Raw genomic sequence first — 3,555 nt, forward strand, 5'->3', positions numbered from 1 at the left:
ACGATGAAATAGGCAAGGTCGATGACGTGCCCGTGCAACATGCACCATAAAAAGTAAGCATCGTGAGTGTTGATGACACCAGTGCTCTCTCGCCTCCCTGTAATCGTGTGAGCCAAAATGGCATGTAGGTACCTCATGGATGGTGGGAGAGCTGATACCTTGGAGTGGCTAGGATTGTAGGAGGCTGCGCCAAGGTCCAAAGTGTGCCAGCACTTCGAGGGAGAGAAATGTATGTGGCGAGTGAGAGCATCTAAGTCATTCTCTTCCGTGAACTCCTCTGTATATAAACCCAATCCGTACCGAATTCTGGGACACTGAGCTGGCGGACTGTGACAGCCCTATAGTGACCCTAGTCGGAAAGCGGTTTCGGGACTGCTAAACCGAGTCACCAAATTATTTGAATGTGATATTTATGGTCCAAAATATGTGAATATGAATGTGCGAAAATTTTAAGCTTCGATTTAGTTAATTGCATGTGAATGTAGTACATAGGACTTGTGTGACACTTTTGAAATGTGTTAGGCTAATCTATAAGGATATAATAGTGCATGTAATCAAAAAGGAGGACTTGCATGTCAATTTTCCCTCTAATTAGTAGTGGCCGGCCATGAGCATGAGGGTGGACAAAATGTTATGGCTAAAACATGTCATAAACATGTTGGGTTGATGCTTTATGTTAGGAATAATAAAATAAAGAGCATGGGTAATAAAATATTAGTGTTAGTAGGAGGAGAAACAAAAAAAAAAGAATGTGTGTGGTTGTTTCCCCCCGTTTGCCGTGAGTTGAAGAAAACGAAAACAAAGAAAAAAAAGTGTCCATCCTTTTTCATTTCTTTTGGCCGAAAGTTCTAAGGAAGAAGGAAGGAGCTCTTGCTTCATGATCGGCTTGGAAGAGGATTAGGAAGAGGTTCGGCCATACTTGTATCTAGGTTAAGGTATGTTTGATGTTGTGCCATGAGATTCATGCATGTTTTTAGTAGTTAGCTTGAGTTCTAACTAGCCCATGGTTCAAATCTTTACTATGTCATGGAGATGATATTCGGCTAAGGTGGATTTGTGTTGATGTCATTTGCATGCTAAAAGTGAAGCTTTGTAATGATGCATGTGATGGTGGATTGATGACTCTTGAATCTTCTTTTTAGCATTTTTGAGTGAGACATTAAGTTCTTTGTTTAACCATGACCAAAATTGAAATGGTATGGTGTTGTGATGCATTCGGCCATGGTAGGAAGTAGAAGAGAAAAATGGTTGTTGTTCACGTTATTTGGATGAGAAATGGTAGTAAGGTGAAGTGCAAATGTTAGTGTTTGATTTACTAGTGTATATATGTGTATTGGCCAAGTTTTGAACTTGAAACAAAATGGTGTTTAGTGAGAAGTGCCATGTATTTTCGGATCACAAAAGTCTCAAATATTTGATGACTCAAAGAGACTTGAATCTGCGACAAAGGCGTTGGCTTGAGTTGTTGAAAGATTATGAACTTGTCATTGACTATCACCCGGGAAAGGCTAATGTGGTTGCGGATGCCTTAAGTCGTAAATCATTGTTTGCTTTACGAGCGATGAATGTACACTTGTCTGTTCCATCCGACAATGTGTTAGTGGCGGAATTGAAGGCCAAACCATTGTTGATTCATCAAATTCGTGAAGCTCAGAAAGTCGATGATGAATTGGTTGCAAAACGGGCTGAATGTGTTCCGAATATGGAATCATAGTTTCAAATTGATGATGACGATTGTTTGAGGTTCAGAAGTCGTTTGTGTGTTCCAAGAAATTCAAAACTCATTTCGATGATTCTGAACGAAGCTCATTGTAGCCGAATGTCAATTCACCCGGGGAGTACGAAAATGTACAACGATCTGATACGTCAGTTTTGGTGGCATGGTATGAAACGAGACATTTCCAATTTTGTTTCAAAGTGTTTAATATGTCAGCAAGTAAAGGCGGAACATCAAGTGCCTACGGGTTTACTCCAGCCAATCATGATACCTGAATGGAAATGGGATCGAGTCACGATGGATTTCGTATCTGGGTTGCCAGTATCGGCAAGTAAGAAAGATGCGATTTGGGTTGTTGTGGATAGACTGACTAAGTCGGCTCACTTTATCCCCGTACGTACGGATTTTTCATTGGATAAACTAGTTGAATTGTATGTTTCTCTGATTGTGAGATTACACGGGGTACCTATTTCTATCGTGTCGGATAGAGATCCGAGATTCACCTCGCGATTTTGGAAGAAATTGCAAGAAGCTTTGGGTACCAAGCTACATTTTAGCACCGCTTTTCATCCACAAACTGATGGTCAATTCGAGCGGATAATTTAGATACTTGAGGATATGTTGAGATGTTGCATCCTCGAGTTTAGTGGTTCATAGGAACGGTATTTACCTTTGATTGAATTCGCTTACAACAATAGTTTTCAATCAAGTATTAAGATGGCACCTTACGAGGCTTTGTACGGGCGTAAATGCCGTACGCCATTGTTTTGGATCGAGCTCGGTGAAAGCAAAATTTTCGGAGTGGATTTGATTAAAGATGCTGAACAGAAAGTAAAAATAATCCGTGAAAGTCTGAAGGCAGCATCAGATCGTCAAAAGTCGTACGCGGATTTAAAAGGAAGAGATATTGAGTATCAAGTGGGAGACAAAGTGTTTCTTAAGGTATCGCCTTGGAAAAAGATACTCAGATTTGGCTGTAAGGGCAAATTGAGTCCGAGATTCGTTGGGCCGTATGAGATCTCCGAACGAGTTGGCCCAGTTGCATATAGGTTGCTTTTACCCCCTGAACTCGAAAGGATCCACAACGTTTTTCATGTTTCGATGCTTCGACGTTACACATCCGATCCTTCGCATGTAATAAACCCCTCCGAGGTCGAAATTCAAGCCGATATGAGTTATGAAGAAGAACCGATTCGTATCCTAGCTCGTGAAGTGAAAGAGTTGTGAAACAAAAGGGTTCCGTTAGTAAAAGTTTTATGGCTCAAACACGGGATCGAAGAAGCTACTTGGGAAACCGAGAATGCCATGAAAGAACGATACCCAAACCTATTTACCGGTAAGATTTTCGGGGACGAAAATTTCTTAAGTGGGGGAGAGTTGTGACAGCCCTATAGTGACTCTAGTCGGAAAGCGGTTTCGGGACCGCTAAACCGAGTCACCAAATTATTTGAATGTGATATTTATGGTCTAAAATATGTGAATATGAATGTGCAAAATTTTTAAGCTTCGATTTAGTTAATTGTATGTGAATGTAGTACATAGGACATGTATGACACTTTTGAAATGTGATAGGCTAATCTATAAGGTTCTAATAGTGCATGTAATCAAAAGGGAGGACTTGCATGGCAATTTTCCCCCCTAATTAGTTGTGGCCGGCCATGAGCATGAGGGTGGACAAAAAGTTATGGCTAAAACATGTCATAAACATGTTGGGTTGATGCTTTATGTTAGGAATAATAAAATAAAGAGCATGGGCAATAAAATATTAGTGTTAGTAGGAGGAGAAACAAAAAAAAAAGAATGTGTGTGGTTGTTTCCCCCCCCATTGCCATGAGTTA

This window comes from Gossypium hirsutum, chromosome A13 (genome assembly GCF_007990345.1).
Source record: "Gossypium hirsutum isolate 1008001.06 chromosome A13, Gossypium_hirsutum_v2.1, whole genome shotgun sequence".
Classification (NCBI taxonomy): domain Eukaryota; kingdom Viridiplantae; phylum Streptophyta; class Magnoliopsida; order Malvales; family Malvaceae; genus Gossypium; species Gossypium hirsutum.